The sequence below is a fragment of the Coregonus clupeaformis genome, unplaced genomic scaffold (assembly GCF_020615455.1).
Source record: "Coregonus clupeaformis isolate EN_2021a unplaced genomic scaffold, ASM2061545v1 scaf3384, whole genome shotgun sequence".
Lineage (NCBI taxonomy): Eukaryota > Metazoa > Chordata > Actinopteri > Salmoniformes > Salmonidae > Coregonus > Coregonus clupeaformis.
Genome location: NW_025536838.1, coordinates 2,330 through 22,194, shown reverse-complemented (window position 1 = coordinate 22,194; position 19,865 = coordinate 2,330).

The following is a 19,865-nucleotide window of genomic DNA, read 5'->3' as shown; positions in this document are numbered from 1 at the left end:
TCGCGTTCGTCAGTCTCCGGAATTCTAGCTGCCACCGTTGTATGTTTCATGTTCGTTTGCTTTTGTCTGTTTGTTTTCACACCTGTTTCTATTTTGGCGTAATTAGTGTCCTATAAGTTTCTCGTTGTGTTTGTCTAGTGTTGTGTGTAATTGTTTTTACGTCAGTCGTGTGTTTCGCTCGGTTGAGCTTCTCTCCACTGCGCTGGAGTATTTTCGCACATGTTTGTGCGCTGTTACTATTTCGCCTTCGTGCGTATTTTCGCCTTCGGGCCAGTTGTCCTTTTGCCTTGGTTTTGGCTTTAATACAAGTCTTTGGATTATCGTTCTGAGTCCTGCGTTTGATTCCACCACTACACCTACAGCACGCCCTGACAGAATTACACACCTACCATGGAATCAGCAGGAGCCGAAGCAGGACAGACGAGACTGGAGGCCCAGGTTCGGGAACAACAGGACCAGATCCTGCAGATGGGGACCGCCCTGCAGGAGGTGATCACCACCCTCCGAGGCTGGGGTACGCCTCACCGCCTCCTTCCCTGCCAGCACCATCGGCCAGTCCGCCCATTCCAGCGCCGAACCTCGAGGAGTCCGACTCTCTCTCCCGAGGGCCTACGACGGAACCGCGGCTGGGTGTCAGGGATTCCTCCTCCAGGTGGAGCTATACCTGGCCACCGTGCACCCGGCACCTTCGGGGCATGAGAGCGTGTCCGCCCTGATCTCCTGCCTGGCCGGGGAAGGCGTTGGAGTGGGCCAACGCTGGAGTGGAGGAAGATCGACGCGCGACTATTACCTCACGACGAGTTCTCCCGCCGCTTCAGGGCGGTGTTTGACCATCCCGAGGGAAAGCGGCGGGGGAGCGTCTGGTCTTCCTCCGGCAGGGGAGGAGGAGTGCCCAGGAATTCGCTCTCGAATTCCGTACTCTAGCGGCAGATGCAGGGTGGAATGATCGGGCCCTCGTCGATCTATACAGATGTAGCCTACGAGAGGACGTCCGTCGGGGAGCTGGCTTGTAGGGACACCAGCCTCTCTTTCGACCAGCTGGTCGACATGTCCATCAGGCTGGATAACCTACTGGCTACCCGCAGGGCGTCCTGCGGAGGGTCCGGCCCATTTCACCCTCCAGCGCCTCCGAGCCGTGTCCCATGGAGCTCGGGGCGCTGGCGCTAGAGAGAGGAGGAGTCGGCAGGCTAGGGGGTCCATCCACTGCACCAACTGTGGTCGGGGAGGACACACCGCGGCTAGGTGCTGGGGATGGCCTCCTAGGGGAGAGTGACGACAGGTCCCGCACTGGGGATTCCCCTCCAGGTGAGTAGGGCGCCCCACTCACCCAGAGCTCACTGTTGCCCATTTTTGTATGCCTGTGCGTTTTCCACAGGTAGCACCTCATTCCCAGCATAAGGCGCTGGTAGATTCAGGCGCGGCTGGGAATTTTATTGATAAGAAGTTTTGTTTAGCGTTAGGGATTCCCCTTATTCCTGTTGATGTTCCTTTCCCCGTTCATGCCCTAGATAGCCGTCCGTTGGGTACGGGCTTAATCAGGGAGGTCACGGCGCCACTTAGGATGTGTGTGCAGGGGGATCATCAGGAGATGATTCAGCTGTTCCTGATTGACTCTCCTGCGTATCCGGTGGTGCTGGGCATGCCCTGGTTGAGTACCCATAACCCAGCTATTTCGTGGCAGGAGAGGGCTCTGATGGAGTGGTCTGCTCAGTGTGTGGGTAGATGTTTGGGCGTTTCCGTAGGGGCTACCTCGGGTGGAGAGTCCAAACCAGGTGCCCGCATTGCACGTTCCCCCTGAGTATGGGGATTTGGCTATTGCGTTTAGTAAAGGCGAGGGCGTGCGGTTGCCACCCATAGGCAGGGAGATTGTGCGATAGACCTCCAGGCAGGAGCTGCGCTCCCACGGAGCCATGTGTATCCTCTGTCTCAGGAGGGAGAAGAAAGCTATGGAGATTTACATAGACGAATCTCTGAGACAAGGATACATACGGCCTTCCACTTCCCCTGCGTCCCTCGAGTTTCTTTTTTGTGAAGAAAAAGGATGGTGGTTTGCGCCGTGCATCGATTACCGTGGTCTCAATCAGATTACGGTGAAGTACAGTTATCCACTCCCGCTGATTGCGACCATGACTGAGTCGTTGCATGGGGCGCGTTTCTTCACGAAATTAGATCTCAGGAGCGCGTACAACTGTGCGCATCAGGAGGGTGATGAATGGAAGACAGCCTTTAGTACCACCTCGGGCCATTACGAGTATCTGGTCATGCCATACGGGTTGATGAACGCTCCGTCAGTTTTCCAATCATTCGTGGATGAGATCTTCAGGGACATGCAGGGGCAGGGGGTGGTTGTGTACATTGATGACATTCTCGTGTACTCGCCTACCCGTGTCGAGCATGTGGCCCTGGTGCGTAGAGTGTTACGGAGGCTGGTGAGCAACGACCTGTATGTGAAGGCAGAGAAGTGTCTGTTTTTCCAGGAGTCGGCCTCCTTTTTGGGTTATCAGTTGTCTGCGTCAGGGGTGAAGATGGAGGTAGACCGGGTGTCGGCCGTGCGTAATTGGCAAACACCAACCACTGTGAAAGAGGTGCAGCAGTTTTTGGGGTTTGCAAATTACTACAGGAGGTTTATCCGGGGGTTTTGGACAGGTGGCAGCTCCCATCACGTCTCTGTTGAAGGGGGTCGGTCGTCTGCAGTGGTCGGCCGAGGCGGACAGGGCGTTTGGGAGGCTGAAGGACCTGTTTACCTCGGCCCCGGTGCTGGCGCATCCGGATCCCTCTTTGCCGTTCCAGGTAGAGGTGGACGCGTCAGAGGCCGGTTTAGGAGCCGTGCTTTCACAACGGTCTGGTGCGCCACCTAAACTCCGCCCCTGTGCTTTTTATTCTAAGAAGCTCAGTCCGGCGGAGCGGAACTATGACGTAGGGGACAGGGAGCTGTTAGCCGTGGTACAGGCTCTAAAGGTGTGGAGGCACTGGCTTGAGGGGGCTCAACACCCTTTCCTCATTTTGACGGACCACCGTAACCTGGAGTACATCCGGGCGGCGAGGAGGCTGAACCCTCGCCAGGCAAGATGGAGTATGTTCTTGACCAGGTTTACTTTTAAAATCACGTACATCCCTGGGTCACAGAATGGCAAGGCAGATGCGCTGTCTCGGCGGTATGACACGGAGGAGAGGTCCGTGGAGCCCACTCCCCATACTGCCTGAGTCGTGTCTGGTGGCACCGGTAGTGTGGGAGGTCGAGCACTGAACTCGAGCGGGCGTTACGCACCGACCCTAGTCCACCACAGTGCCCGGAGGGTCGGAAGTACGTTCCGCTCGAGGTTCGGGATCGATTGATCTATTGGGCTCACACGTCACCCTCCTCTGGACATCCGGGTATCGGCCGGACAGTGCACTGTCTTAGTGCCAAGTACTGGTGGCCCACGTTGGCAAGGGATGTGAGGGTTTGTGTTTCCTCCTGCTCGGTGTGCGCCCAGTGTAAGGCGCCTGGACATCTGCCTAGGGGTAAGTTGCTACCCTGCCCGTTCCACAACGACCATGGTCCCACCTCTCTGTGGACTTTATAACAGACCTTCCCCTCTCCCAAGGGAATACTACTATCCTGGTCGTTGTGGACCGGTTCTCTAAGGCCTGTCGTTTGCTCCCCATGCCGGGTCTTCCCTACTGCCCTGCAAACTGCCGAGGCACTGTTCACCCATGTGTTCCGGCACTACGGGGTACCCGAGGACATTGTGGCTGATCGGGGTCCCAATTCACCTCCAGAGTCTGGAGAGCGTTTATGGAGCGGTTGGGGTCTCGGTGAGCCTCACCTCGGGGTACCACCCGAGAGTAATGGGCAGGTGGAACGCGTAAACCAGGATGTGGGTAGGTTTCTCAGAACATACTGCCAGGACCGGCCGGAGGAGTGGTCAAGGTGCGTTCCCTGGGCCGAGATGGCCCAGAATTCCCTACGCCATTCCTCCCACTAACCTATCTCCATTTCAATGTGTGTTGGGTTACCAGCCGGTTCTGGCACCCTGGCAGCAGAGCCAGATCGAGGCTCCTGCGGTGGATGAGTGGGCGCGGCGCTCGGAGGAGACGTGGAACGCTGCACACGTCCACCTGCAGCGGGCCCTCCGACGTCAGAAGGCGAGCGCTGATCTCCACCGCAGTGAGGGACCGGTGTACGCACCTGGTGATCGAAGTCTGGCTCTCTACCAGAAACCTGCCCCTCCGCCTGCCCCTGTCGGAAACTGGGTCGGCGGTTTGTAGGAAGCCATTTAAAGTCCTGAGAAGGTTGAACGAGGTATGTTATAGATTACAGCTACCTGTGGAGTATAAGTGTATTAACCCCTCGTTCCATGTGTCCCCTTCTCAGGCCGGGTGGTAGCGGGCCCACTCCAAGAAAATGAGATCTTGAGACTCCTCCGCCCCGTTGGACATCGAGGGGGCACCGGCGTACTCCGTGAGGTCCATCTTGGATTCGAGACGTCGGATGGGGGGTCTCAGTATCTAGTGGAGTGGGAGGGTACGGTCTGGAGGAGCGGTGCTGGGTGCCGAGGAGAGACATTTTGGACCCGTCGCTCCTGGACGGAATTCCATCGGGGGGCATCCGACGCCGCCCTGCTCCGCGTCCTCTGGTCGTCCCCGAGGCCGAGTCGGGCGCACGTCTGGAGCCGCGCGGCCAAGGGGGAGTACTGTCACGGTTTCGGCCGAGGCTGCCTCTCTCCCTTGTTCGGGCAGGCTTCGGCGTTCGTCGTCTCGAGAATTCTAACTGCCACCGTTGTATGTTTCATGTTCGTTTTGCTTTTGTCTGTTTGTTTTCACACCTGTTTCTATTTTGGCGTAATTAGTGTCCTATAAGTTTCTCGTTGTGTTTGTCTAGTGTTGTGTGTAATTGTTTTACGTCAGTCGTGTGTTTCGCTTCGGTTGAGCTTCTCTCCCACTGCGCTGGAGTATTTTCGCACATGTTTGTGCGCTGTTACTATTTCGCCTTCGTGCGTATTTTCGCCTTCCCGGGCCAGTTGTCCTTTGCCTTGGTTTTGGCTTTAATAGCAAGTCTTTGGATTATCGTTCTGAGTCCTGCGTTTGATTCCACCACTACACCTACAGCACGCCCTGACAAGATGGAGGCAATACACCAATAGATTGTAGTCTGCCATGTAGAAGAAGAAGAAGAAGTAGAAATGCGGATTGAGAGAGGATGTTTATTCAGTTTCAGAGGGAGCCATTTTGTAGTGACACCCCAGATGGGACAGAGAAGTCTGTGTGTTGTAGACAGGGGATTGGACAGTAGAGGGAGCCACCCATATCTTGGGAAAATTATAAGTACTGGGTTTAAACAAAGAAGAGCAGAGCGGCCATTGTAATTTGGAAAACACTGCTCTCCGGGTGATCATGACATCTGTAAGCTTATGCTGAAATCTTGTGATATGAATAAAACTTATGATCAAAGTTCAGTATAAGCGGACTCCTTTGTTTAACAGCAATAATTAGCAACATTGACTCGACACTACAAAATGGCGTCACGAACAGGATCGGTCTGCGTCTCTCCTGTGTTCCATTCATGGGCGCCAAGCTGACTCTCGTTCCGAAGTCATGGCCAGATAAGGGTGAGTTTCCTCACCACTTTGGGCATTTGTTAGTTCGGAGGCTATTTGAGTGTGCGCTGTTGAGATGTACCGTGTAAAGTACTTGTGTGTGCTGGTGTGGCTGTTATTGCTGTGGACGAGGGGTCTGTCATAACTATTCTAAATTTGTTTGCACTGGTAAACGGCGCAAATAGGGGGGAGTGTCTATAGAGATATTTTGCTTGAATAGGAATTCAAGAACAATCGATTGAAGGGAATAAGGCCAAGGTATATGTATACAAATTAGGACATTGCGAATCTGGAAAGACCTCTAAACAAAGCGATCTTTAGGATGGGCCGGAAATCCTGTAACATGTTAGATGGAATGGGTGAGTCCTGGGGACTGGAGACTGTGGTATATACATTCTATTGCAAGTTACTGCTCATCTTATATTTTGACGAAGTATATGTTTGATGTGACCGCTCATAGAATATCCATAACTCGCGGCAGCATAAAGTTAGGGACAAAGGAACAGGAATTTTGGCGCAATGTAGGTTACATTGCTACATGTTACATGCCACATGTTACATACATGCTACATGCTACATGCTAACATGTGACCTTAGAGGGCCATCGAGATGGAATAAAGCCTCTTAAATTATGTTTGTGTGTGTAGAATTTAAGTTCTAGGCTTTGTGAGCTCTGTTAAATGTTGTTTGGCTATGAGGAGAAAACGGAGTTACAGCAGGACTGTTAACTTTCTGTTTGGCTTGGGGAGAGAGCTGCTTGAGGGCTCTGTCCACGCTGAAATCGTATTGGTGAATGAACTGCGCATGCGTGTGATTTTATGACTTTAGAGCTACGTAGGGAGAATATGCCACTGCCTACACTGGGTGCTGGGAGACGAGACTCAGAAGCAGACAGAGAGAGATTTGAACACGAATGGAATGTTCTAGTTGTTACATAGGCTGTTGCTTAATGATGAAGCTATTTGTTGAGATCTATTGAATTGATAAATGAGAGAGATATGTTGACGGATTAAAAAATAAAATAAAAATAATTAAATAAATAAAATAAAATGTTATTGAGCTATCTATAAATATTCCTGAGTTAAGTTGTTTGCTTATTTCTTAGCGCGAATGTGAACAGAGGAATATTGAATGGTGGAAATAACTCAGTGAGTGCATAAACTATTAAATGCTTGTCTGTCCTTGTCACGGTTAACTAAGCCAGAACCCAGAAGCAGACCAGGACACGGTACGTGAGACAAAGGTGAGTGTTTATTAATAGAGTCCGAGTGAAGCTGAATAATCCAGGGAACAGAGCGGGTGCGTGGATGGGTTGTTGAGGGTGCAGTGGTTGGTCGGTACTGGCTCGGCAGCCGCCACCATCAGGCAGAGGTTGGGTGAAGGTTCGGGTGAGAGACTGCAGACAGAACAAAGCGGAGGTCAGTACACAGCAAGTCAAAAAGGTGCAAAACAACAAAACTAACACTACTGGCTCAGAGACTGATACGCTGACAACATACTGTTCATGGCTAGCCGATCCGGCAGGAACTGGATGTTGGGCCAGAGCCTAAGAAGGGGTGATGATCAGGACCAGGTGTGCAGATTGCTGATGGGATGCAGGTGCGGAAAACCAGAGCGCTCCCGGAGCGTTCCCGAACCCTCGGGAAACTGGAGAATACGAGCAGGAACACTAGTCACCAGACAGGACCCGACTCAGACAGCCGGGATCGTCACAGTACCCCCCCCCGACGAACGCCACCGGGCGGACTTCCCGAGCGCCAGGATGGAGGCGGTAGAAGTCACTGATGAGGTCTGCGTCTAGGACCTGTCGCGCAGGAATCCAACTCCTCTCTTTCAGGGCCATACCCCTCCCAGTCCACGAGATACTGGAAACCCCGGCCCCGCCGTCTGGAATCCATGATGCGACGCACCGTGTAGAGCAGGGACCACCTCCGATCATCCGAGGAGGAGGAGGAGGAGGCGGAGGAGAGCAACAGAGGACTGAGGAAGACAGGCTTGAGGCAGGAGACATGAAAGGTGGGATGGACTCTGAGCGTCCTCGTTAGTTTGAGTCGAACTGCCACTGGATTGATCACCTTCTCCACCACAAACGGACCAATGAACTTGGTAACAACTTCCTAGACTCAGTCCGTAACGGAAGATCCCGTGTAGCCAAGCAAACCCTATCTCCGATGGTATAGGTGGGAGCGGGAATCCGCGACGATTCGCCTGGAGCTGATACCGGTCCGAAACTCTAAGGAGTGCCTTTCTGGCCCGATGCCAGGTCCGGTGGCACGAATAAGGCCTGAACAGAAGGCACTGAGAGCTCCTTCTCCTGAGAAGGAAACAGGGGAGGTTGGTAGCCATACAGGCACTGGAAGGGGAGACATCCCAGTGGCAGATGTAGGAAGAGTATTGTGGGCATACTCAACCCAAGGCAACTGGGAGACCCAGGAGGTGGGGTTGGAAGAGACCAGACAGCGTAGCGTTGATTCCATCTTCTGGTTGGCTCTCTCCGCCTGACCATTGGATTGGGGGTGAAAACCAGATGTGAGACTGACCGTAGCTCCAATGGCCAAACAGAAGGACTTCCAGACAGCAGAGGTAAACTGAGGGCCACGGTCGAAATTCGATATCACTGGGCAAACCGTGGACCCTGAAAACTCTCCTAACCAGGATCTCGGACGTCTCCAGGCAGAGGGAAGCTTGGCAATTGGCACAAAGTGGGCGAACTTGCTGAATCTGTCCACGATAGTCAGAACGACCGTGTTCCCCTCAGAAGCGGGCAACCCCGTGGACGAAGTCCAGGGCCCAGATGCGACCATGGTGGCCGGGGAATAGGAAGGGGGTGAAGCAGTCCAGAGCTGGGCCGATTGGTACTCTTATTCTGCGCACACACTGGACAGGCAGCAACAAAACCCCGAGTATCCTCGGCCATGGCGAGGCCACCAAAAACGTCTGCGAAGAAACGCCATAGTCCGAGCCACGCCAGGGTGACAAGCCATCTTGCTGGCGTGGGACCATTTGAGGACAGCAGGACGAACCGACTCAGGCACAAACAACCGACCCGGGTGGACCGTTACGGGGACCGGGCTGAGTCCGAAGGGGCCGCCAGCACCTCCTCCTCAATCTTCCACATCTGCTCCCACGACGCAGTTCCGGGGAGGATTGTCTCGGTCTTGGACCCACTCTCCTCCGTCTTGGAGACATCCGGGACAAGGCGTCCGCCTTGCCGTTCTTAGATCCAGGTCGGAACGCCAGGGCAAACTTGAATCCGTCCGAAAAACAACGCCCACCTGGCCTGGACGGGAGTTGAGACGTTTAGCGATTGCACGTAAGCAAGATTCTTGTGGTCCGTCCAGACAATAAACGGTTGCTCCGCCTCCAACCAGTGGCGCCACTCCTCCAAGCAAGTTTCACCGCGAGAAGCTCCCGGTTACCCACATCGTAATTCCTCTCCGCAGGCGAAAGGCGAGCGAGTAGTAGGCGCAGGGATGGAGTTTACTGTCCGTGGAGCATCGCTGCGACAGGATGGCGCCAACTCCCACATCAGACGCGTCCACTTCAACGACGAACTGACGGGCCGTGTCCGGTTGAGAGAGAATCGGTGCGTTGGTGAATCGCCTCTTCAAATCCGGCACTCGATCCGCCTCCGGATTCCACTTGAAGGTCCTGATGCCGAAGTCAAGGCAGTTAACGGAGCGGCCACACGGCTGTAATCCCGGATGAATCTGCGGTAGAAATTCGCAAACCCAAAAATCTCTGGGCTGCAATCTCGTATCGGGCTGGGCCCATTCCAGAACCGCTCTAACCTTCTCCTGGTCCATCCTAATCTCTCCCCTGGAGATGATGTACCCGAGAAAGGATGTCGTGTGGGCGTGAAACTCGCACTTCTCGGCCTTCACAAACAGGCGATTCTCCAACAATCGCTGCAGAACCTGCCGGACATGCTGGACGTGGTCGGAAGGTTTCGCCGAGAAGATCAGAATGTCATCCAGGTAAACAAACACAAAGAGACCGATCATATCTCTCAGGACGTCGTTCACCATACTCTGGAATACCGCTGGAGCATTGGTCAGTCAAAACGGCATCACCTGATACTCAAGTGACCCATCGGTGTATTGAAACCCGTCAACCACTCGTCCCCCTCTCTGATCCGGGACCAGGTGATACGCATTGCGTAGGTCTAGCTTTGGTGAACACCGTAGCACCCTGTAAGGAGTCGAAGGCAGAACTCATCAAGGGCAGGGGATACTTGTTCTTGACCGTGATGTCATTCAACCCCCGATAATCAATACACGGTCGAAGAGAGCCATCCTTCTTACCCACAAAGAAGAATCCTGCCCCCAGGGGGTGATGACGAGGGCGAACGAGACCAGCAGCTAGGGACTTCCTTGATGTAGGTCTCCAACGCCTCACGTTCAGGTCGGGAGATACTGTATAACCTTCCCTTGGGGTAGACAGCTCCAGGGACCAGGTTGATGGCACAATCATATGGTCGGTGGGGAGGGAGTGACAGAGCCTTCTGCTTACTGAAAACTTCCCCCAAATCGTGATATGTCTCGGGAACCAGGGACAAATCTGGGGGTTTAGCCTCAATCACCTGACTGGGAACCGAATGGGGGCAGGCAGTCTTGAGACAGTTAGCATGACAATCAAGGCTCCAACTTCCGTTACCTTGCCCGTCACCCAATCGAGCGTGGGATTGTGTTCCTTCAGCCAGGGGTATCCAAGGACCAGAGGAACATGGGAAGACGGCAGAATGAAGAATGAAATCATCTCAGAATGATTCCCCGACAACCGCTTATCTTAACCGGTTCAGTCCTCATCGTGATACGTGCCAGACTACTGCCGTTCAGAGTGGTAAGCTTCAATGGCTTCGGCAATTGCTCGCCGGAAAGCCCCAGCTGTTCCACCAACTTTCGGGCATCTAGAAAGCTTCCATGGCACCTGAATCGATAAAGCGTTAATCGCTAAGCTCTGATTCCTGTTCGCAAGGGTAGCCGGGAAACGGGTCTGACAGAGGTATTGAGAGGGTCGAAACTGGCTCGCTAAAAGTCCTCCCAACTTTAGCGAGCGCGCAGTTTGGCGAACCCGACTGGATCCTGAGAAGCTGATCGGTTGGACGGAACCCATTGCTTCTCCCTCCTTCGCTCTCGGACTCGATCATCCACCCGAATAGACAAAGCTACCAAGCTGTCCAGGTCACTAGGCTCCGGATAGGAGATCAGCTCATCCTTGAGCTGCTCCGACGAGACCCTGGTAAAGGCCGCTTGCAGAGACTCCTGTTCCACCCACTCTCCACAGCCAACGTCTTGAACTCGATCACGAAGTCGGCCACGCTCACAGTTCCTTGGCGAAGCAAACAGGCGCCTAGCTGCGTCCCTCCCTCGGACGGAATGGTAAGAGCTTCCTCATCTCGGCCGTGAACCCCTGTATGAAGCCATGCAGGATCCTGTCTTCCCAAACGGCTGAAGCCCACTCCAGCGCTCGACCACGCAGCAACTCAATCACAAAGGCTCTCCTTAGCCTTGTCTGCCGGCATAAGAGTAGGCTTGTAGATCGAACACTAGTCCACACTGCATAAGGAAGGAACGGCATCTTCCCAGCTCTCCCTCATACCTATCCGGCGTCGGGAACCTTGGGCTCACGGATGGACACAGCTTCAGAAGCGGCAGGCGAGACGGTGAAACCGGTAGGATCCTCCACCGGACACTTGCGTTGGTTCTGGACCTCCGTCAGACCGGGTGAAAGGTTCCCGACAACTGACAACGCGATCTCCTGTAGTACCGTGCTATGATGGCCCAACATCTTCTCCTGCTGGGTAATAGCATGGCGAGCAGAGTCCAGGTCCGCTGGGTTCATTACTGGCTGGATCGTTCTGTCACGGTTAACTCGGCCAGAACCCAGAAGCAGACCAGGACACGGTACGTGAGACAAAGGTGAGTGTTTATTAATAGAGTCCGAGTGAAGCTGAATAATCCAGGGAACGAGCGGGTGGCGTGGATGGGTTGTTGAGGTGCAGTGGTTGGTCCGGTACTGGCTCGGCAGCCGCCGACCATCAGGCAGAGGTTGGGTGAAGGTTCCGGGTGAGAGACTGCAGACAGAACAAACGGAGGTCAGTACAGCAAGTCAAAAGGTGCAAACAACAAAACTAACTACTGGCTCAGAGACTGATACGCTGACAACATACTGTTCATGGCTAACGATCCGGCAGGAACTGGATGTTGGGCCAGAGCCTAAGAAGGGTGATGATCAGGACCAGGTGTGCAGATTGCTGATGGGATGCAGGTGCGGAAAACCAGAGCGCTCCCGGAGCGTTCGAACCCTCGAGAAACTGGAGAATACGAGCAGGAACACTAGTCACCAGACAGGACCCGACTCAGACAGCCGGATCGTCACAGTCCTTTGTTCTTCTGTCATGTACGAGAGATGAGAAGGAGGGGAGAGAGAGAGACAGGAAGTGCTGACGCGTACATCACGCGACAGAGTCTGCTGCACCGAACTCGTCAAATATCAGGCTAGTGCTGTTCTGTTTACAAAGCCTTCCCCTTCAGGATATTTGATGTTATGACAATTTGGCGAGGACTTGGCAAAAGACTGATAATAATAATAATAATATGTCATTTAGCAGACGCTTTTATCCAAAGCGACTTACAGTCATCAATTGATGAAAATAAAAATTGCATTTTGGAGTTTTTGTGCATGAGTGGGTTTGATTAGAGTTGTGTTGGGAATCGAGTACTGACATTATTCTGTAAAATTAAGATAATTGGGTGCTTATTAAGCAATGGGGTTTATGAGTACTGTAGTGTTGCTGGATTATAGGTGTTTTCTTTTGGATTGCTCTGAAGTTGTCTACTTTCCTGTACTTTTCCTGATTGAAGGTGGTAAGATAGCCACTAATTGATAAATTAGTAAAATAGGAAATAGAAGAAAAAAATATTTTTGATTATTCATAAATTTATTGATTAATTGTTTAATAAAAATAAAAAATAAAAATAAAATTTATTTTTTGAATATTCATATTTTTATTGATTCATTTTTATTATTTAGAAGAAAAAAAAACGTTTGGTATTGCTAGGTTATCCAGCAAATGGAACAAACGTTGGCCTGACATTGAACAACCATGGCCAGTGGAAGGGACTCTTAACCCTGACGTCATCAACATCATGAAAGTGCTTCTGTCAATTTACAAGGCAGATCAAAAGAAGGGGAAAAAAGGGAACAACGTAAAGAAAAGAGAGACAAAGAGAGCTGGGTGTTCTTAAGCTGTTTGAAGATGAAGGACAAAAACTGATGAAAGATACCAACGATAAGAGAAACAAAGGTATAGAGAAAATGCTAAAGGAAGAGAAGGCGACAGAAAAACTAATGGCAGAAGTCAGTATACCTTTCTCACATACGGATTTAGCAAAAAGACCCCCACCTTATGAGAAAGAAGTAGAGCTTAAGGACGTCTATCCTCAGCTTCCGGTGATCATCCAGGAGGGTGATTATTGCATCAGAGATGAAGATGAACGAATAATAGAGAGAGGACAAGCAGAAAACGACCATAAAAATGAATCCAAAACTCCAGAAGTAAGAAAAAACCGAGATGTCTGGAAACTAAGAGAAGAATGAGGTTCGGAAAGATGAAGACAAAGATGAAGACTTGGAGATTAAAGGTGCTTCATATTCAAGATGATTTTATCCAACAATGACTAGCACAGAAGAAATAGAAAGAGATATAGACCGATGCGTATCATGCCTGGATAAAGCGTAATGATTTAGGAGAGAAGTAAAATAACTGGAGGAACAACTCAAGAAGCTGAAGATACAGAAGAAGAAACTGCTGAGAAAAGAATCCCAAGAATTTGAGAAAAATATACATTGAGGCCAAGGAAAAAGGCCACTAGTAAGAAGATGATGGAAGATGATATTTCGAGGGACAGAACTTAGAATATAACCTTTTGAAGAATACTGATATGTCAACAACAAGAAGAGCAGGACCAAGAAACTCTCAGAAAACTCAATCAAATACAACTGGTGGAGAATAAGAAGGAGAAGAGAAGCTTTGGTTATGAAGAATCAGGGTGAACCAAATCAACAATCACTGCTACAGCTTCAACTGAACAAGGTCAAATGCAATTGTACCAGCCACAACAAGTGGTACAAGTTGTTTCATATCCATAGATAGTTTCCTGGAGAGAAAGAATTTCAGAGGAAGATACAGGAGCAAGTGAAGATCATCTGGAGGACAGGTGAACCCTTAAAGGAGCAAGGATTCTAGAGTGCCTAGAAGATCCGAAGGGGGTGTCAGCCTGGTAGCACCAATTAGGAAGGAAAATATCTAACAATTGAAGTGAAAACAAAGGACTATGAGAAGTGATAGTGGAAAAAGCTTTTATCTGTGTTCAGCCTAAAGAGGTTACACATCTCACTATGTAAAAATTAACTAATTAGGATAGGGATTCGAGGAGTAAAACAGCTGATTACTCTTAAGGAACCAATTTGAGATCTGCTATGAAAAGAAAATTACAATACCCATACTGGTATCAGAACATATACATATTGCATTGTTGGGAAGAGTGCATTGTGTAAGTTGAACTGTACAATAAGATGTACACCAGACGGCTGTCTGGTAGAAGTGCAAAGGAAAAGGTTTACAAATTGTTGATGATGACAGAGATGGATTCGTCTTCAGTATTCTGGATTGGAAATCTCAGTGAAGATTTTTTTGAAGCAGGCTAAGATATGGGAGAGATTTATTGTTGCAAATATGCCAGATGCGAGGCTTCCGGAATATCCATTTCATTGTACGCTCAAGTATTTCAAGAATGCTGCCCAACCAGACTCAGAGGAATGGTTGAGTCATCAACCCTAAGAATGTTCAACTTAGCTCAAGTTGCATTATTTTAGGACCACAAGGAGCAGCTATGAAGATAAACACAGATGATTATCTGAATAAAGAATTTGAGATTGAGAAGAGTGTGCCACATGCTGACCTTGTTGGTTTCTGGAAGACTATGACCAGAAGCAAATAGGAGAAATGATGACAGAAGCAGAGAAAGCTGTTTTCGTACCGATGAAAGAGAATTTGGCGATTTGGAGGAGTGAAGTTTTAGAGCCAGACCTCCTTGGAAGAATCAGCATCCATTGAGAAGATGAAGCAATCCAAGGGATTGAACCAGAAATTGAAGGACTTTCAAAAGCAGGTGTTTTGAAGACAATAAAAAAAATCGTTAGAGTAGGAATCAATTGTTGTTTTGGGAGAAACCATGAGGGGTTGAGAATAAGATCATAAAGGGAGTAGGGTTTTTGGGAACCATATTTGTTTGAACAGATTGACTATATGATAGGAAGGTGCACAATCTGTCTGAAAAATAATGTTTACAGAGGGGTGACTGTTATTCTTGGTTACATTCCTACACCAAGAGATTTCAAACTAGGCTAAAAGATGCTCAATCGTTTGCCAAAGTCTGTGTGTAAAGAAGTCATAAGCAGGTGGGGATTACCCGATCACATATTCTCAAATTTGGTGGGAGAGGAATTTGTGAATGAATCAGTGAAATGGTTTTGAAAAAGTTAATAGAAAAAGTCAGATTAAAAAGTTAAGAAAACTAGGGTTGAAGGAACTCTAGGACAGTAAGCTAAGTTTCAATGTTAGTAGGAAGAGAGAGAGAACAGTGGTGAAGGGAAATTTAGAGTTTAGTGGGAAGATAGATATGGCAGGAGTTTAGATCTGTTAGGAGCAGTTGCATTAAGAAAGTATGCGTTGCTGAATGATGAGAGAAGAATGAAAATTGAGGGTGATTACGGTATCTATATTTACAATTCCCAGCAGGAAGATCAAGGTGATTATAAGTGTATTTTTTATAATCAACAGTTTGAAAGTGAGGGATTAGAGTTAGGACTGAGAGTTGATGTAGTGACACTAGTGGTGATAGATGGAAATACAGGTCAAGAGTTCAAAGCTTTAGGGAGAATGGATGAAGTAACAACAATGACATCAACACTTCAGCCTATTATAACAACAGTGAGAAGCAATTTAACTCTTTCAACATTGATAGTTATTAAAGCCATAAATATATCGCATTTGATTACAAGGGAGCAGATAGCTCCAGCACCAATTTTAGAGGAATTTCATAGTCTGGGAAGCCTATCATTGGAGGATAAGTCTAAGAGAGAAGTGGGGATTTTTCCATGGTATGGTGTAAAATTTGGGAAGATAACACAGATAATATTACCTATACTTTGCAGGGGTTTTGCAAAATGAAACGATAAGAGGGTTTAACCTTCTGTCGAATACTCAAAGAAGTCACAGACTGACGCTGTTGAAACATGAAATGGCTCTTGACTATATTCTAGCAAACAAGGTGGCTTATGTTTGGCTATGAATTTGAGGGATGATTGTTATACGTTGATTCCAGATAGTTCTGATAATATCACTAGTGTTATAGATGCATTGAAGAATATAAGGGATGCATTTGGTAGATCTGAAGGAGCTGGATGGTCAGCGAAGACTTGGTTGCAAGATCAGTTAGGCCCAGTGGGAGCAGTGATGGTTTAGATTTTAGTAGCAGCTTTGATAGCACTGTGTGTGATGTTTTGCTTTTGTAACTTGTTACTGACCGTTGCGAAAGCTATGATATTGAGATGGGTTGGAGTAGTGATGCCTGGAGACAACACTCAGATGCCGTTGTTGACTGTTCCTGATTTGGATGAAGAGGGACAAGTGGGACTGGATGGAGTATTGATGGATAAATATCCTTTTTTGATTATTTGACCATTTTTCAAATGTTTTTCAATATTAGTGTGATTTTAGTATTTTGTTATGAATCAAAGGGGGAAATAGGATAATGTGATTCATATATCATTTATATATCATTTTTTATATCGATATTTATGTTTTAATTTGAATGTGTTGTTTTGCAAAAGATACTGTTTGGTCTTTTCTTTCTTCCAGAAGCATTTGGGGGAATATGTAGAGATTGAAATACTCAAACAAGGACAATATGAAGGACAATATGAAAGGAGAATATGAAGGACTGGAGGAGATGGAACAAGGAAGGTGTGGAAATGTTCCAATTCCATCATCGAAGATGCATTGGAAGTCGAGACTGCTGAGGAGATGAAGTGTAGTGGACTACATTCGGTGTCTGCAATGAAATATAGACATATTTGCATGTGTAATACATAATTCGTGTCATATTCTTAGGTATTAATTTTTGTAGAATGATATTTGATGTTATTGGATACATGTGGGGATCTTAGATGTTTTTGTTTATTTCGTGGAAGCTTAGGGACATGAGTCTAGGCAGGGATAGAGATAATCCGCCGTAGGGTCCGATGGGTTCGACCAGCCTGAGAGTGGACATTTTGGATAGTATTTTGTTTGCTGGGGCTTTCATGTGTATTTAATTGCATCATAGTTTCAAATGCATTGATAAAGATTTATGAATTGATCTGGAGTACTTAGGTGGTTGCCTGGGGCAGAGGGCCGTGAGAGAATTTTACTGTCTTGATTGATGGATGGATATTTGGAAAAGAAGGCTGCCAGACAGGTTTTTCGCTCTCACACTCCTAAAAGATTTGTTCATATTTCACTAGTAATGTATTCACACTCCATAAAGATTTGTTCATATTTCATAGTAATGTATTCACACTCCATAAAGATTTGTTCATTTTCAGAAAGGTATTTACACTCCAGAGAAAAATGTTTTTGGTTTATTGTTAAAGATACTCAATAAGATAAATTGTTACTTGTCATAATCCTATTCTGTTTGTTTTCGAGACTTTTAGTTAGTCTCGAAGTGGGGAAATGTAGTATATGAAGAATTATGACTTTGCTAATGTTTTAAAGTGGAACCGGAGAGGATGTTTATTCAGTTTCAGAGGGAGCCATTTTGTCATTGACACCCCAGATGGGACAGAGAAGTCTGTGTTGTAGACAGGGGATTGGACAGTAGAGGGAGCCACCCATATCTTGGGAAAATTATAAGTACTGGGTTTAAACAAAGAAGAGCAGAGCGGACATTTGTAATTTGAAAACACTGCTCTCCGGGTGATCATGACATCTGTAAACTTATGCTGAAATCTTGTGATATGAATAAAACGTATGATCAAAGTTCAGTATAGCGGACTCCTTTGTTTAACAGCAATAATTAGCAATATTGACTCGACACTACACATGTGCACTTGTGCTCTGCAGGTGGAGGTGAAGGGCTGAAGTGAGCGGAGAATGGCATGCCTTGAGAGAGCAAGAACGAGATGTACAGTGCATTCGGAAAGTATTCAGACCCCTTGACTTTCCCACATTTTGTTACATTATAGCCTTATTCTAAAATGGATTAAAATGTTATTTTTTCCCTCATCAATCTACACACAATACCCCACAATGACAAAGCAAAAACAGGTTTGTAGAATTTGTAAAAATAAAACACTGAAATATCGCATTTACATAAGTATTCACACCCTTTACTCAGTACTTTGTTGAAGCACCTTTGGCAGCGATTACAGCCTCAAGTCTTCTTGGGTATGACGCTACAAGCTTGGCACACCAGTATTTGGGGAGTTTCTCCCATTCTTCTCTGCAGATCCTCAAGCTCTGTCCAGGTTGGATGGGGAGCGTTGCTGCACAGCTACTTTTGGTCTCTCCAGAGATGTTCGATCTGGTTCAAGTCCGGGCTCTGGCTGGGCCACTCAATGACATTCAGAGACTTGTCTCCGGCCACTCCTGCGTTGTCTTGATTGTGTCTTAGGTTGTTGTCCTGTTGGAAGGTGAATCTGAGCGCTCTGGAGCAGGTTTTCATCAAGGATCTCTCTGTACTTTGCTCTGTTCATCTTTCCCTCGATCCTGACTAGTCTCCCCAGTCCCTGCCAGCTGAAAAACATCCCTACAGCATGATGCTGCCACCACCATGCGTCACTATAGGGATGGTGCCGGGTTTCCTCCAGACGTGACGCTTGGCATTCAGACCAAAGATTTCAATCTAGGTTTCATCGGACCAGAGAATCTTGTTTCTCATGGTCTGAGTCCTTAAGATGCCTTTTGGCAAACTCCAAGCGAAAGCTGTCATGTGCCCTTTACTGAGGAGTGGCCCCATCTGACCACTCTACTACAAAGGCCTGATAGGTGGAGTGCTGCAGAGATGGTTGTCCTTCTGGAAGGTTCTCCCATCTCCACAGAGGAACTCTGGAGGTCTGTCAGAGTGACCATCGGGTTCTTGGTCACTTCCCTGACCAAGGCCCTTCTCCCCCGATTTTTTTATTTAGTAAAAATGTTTATTTAACCTTTATTTAACCAGGTAAGCCAGTTGAGAACAAGTTCTCATTTACAACTCGACCTGGCCAAGATAAAGCAAAGCAGTGCGATAAAAACAACAACACAGAGCTACATATGGGTTAAACAACAAACATAAAGTCAAAAATACAACAGAAAATATATATACAGTGTATAGCGAATGTTAGTAAATTATGGAGGTAAGGCAATAAATAGAACATAGTGCAAGAATGTTACAATTTCGTATTAACACTGGAATGATAGATGTGCAAAGGATGATGTGGCAAAATAGAGATACTGGGGTGCAAATGTAGCAAACAAATAAATAACAATATGGGGATGAGGTAGTTGGATGGACTAATTACAGATGGGCTGTACAGGTGCAGTGGATCGGTAAGCTGCTCTGACAACTGACGCCTAAAGTTAGTGAGGGAGATAAGAGTCTCCAGCTTCTAGAGATTTTGCAGTTCATTCCAGAGCTTCATTGGCAGCAGAGAACTGGAAGGAATGGCGGCTAAAGGAGGTGTTGGCTTTGGGGATGACCAGTGAGATATACCTGCTGGAGCGCAGACTACGGGTGGGTGTTGCTATGGTGACCAGTGAGCTAAGATAAGACAGGGATTTACCTAGCAGTGATTTATAGATGACCTGGAGCCAGTGGGTTTGGCGGCGAATATGTAGTGACAGCCAACGGCGTTGACTGGTCACAATGGTGGGGTGCAGGTATTTGGGGCTTTGGTGACAAAACAGATGGCACTGTGATAGACTACATCCAATTTGCTGAGTAGAGTGTTGAGGCTATTTTTGTAAATGATATCGCCCGAAGTAGATGATCGGTAGGATATCCATTTACGAGGGAATGTTTGGCAGAATGAGTTGAAGGGGGCTTTGTTGCGAAATAGGAAGCTGATTCTAGATCTATCTTTTGATAGGAGATGCTTAATGGAAGTCTGGAAGGAGAGTTTACGTCTAACCAGACACCTAGGTTTTGTAGTTGTCCACATACTCTAAGGTCAGACCTGCCAGAGTAGTGATTCTAGTCA